Raw genomic sequence first — 319 nt, forward strand, 5'->3', positions numbered from 1 at the left:
TTTGTAGTTACTTGTATAGTAAAACATACACTTCCCATATGATCCAGCAATTCTACTTCTAGGTATTTACCAAAAATAAATAAATAAATAAATAAGAACATATGTCCATGCAAAGAATTGTATGCAATGTTCATACCAACGCTATTAATAACAGCCCTCAACTGAACACACCTCCAAAAGCCTATCAACAGGTACTGTATAAAATAATTGTGGTATATTAATATGACAGAATATACTTTAGCAATAATAGGAAATGAACTGATAATATACCTAATAAATGCCACGGACACTGAGCTGAGAGGAAGCAGCTTGTCACAGA

General features: G+C 32.3%; 1 pseudogene; it reads right to left on the bottom strand.

Moving 5' to 3' along the window:
• The window catches only part of LOC105306516, a 6,472-nt pseudogene that overhangs the window by 2,083 nt on the left and 4,070 nt on the right, over window positions 1–319 (bottom strand).

Source organism: Pteropus vampyrus, unplaced genomic scaffold (assembly GCF_000151845.1).
Source record: "Pteropus vampyrus isolate Shadow unplaced genomic scaffold, Pvam_2.0 Scaffold443, whole genome shotgun sequence".
In the NCBI taxonomy this organism is placed as follows: domain Eukaryota; kingdom Metazoa; phylum Chordata; class Mammalia; order Chiroptera; family Pteropodidae; genus Pteropus; species Pteropus vampyrus.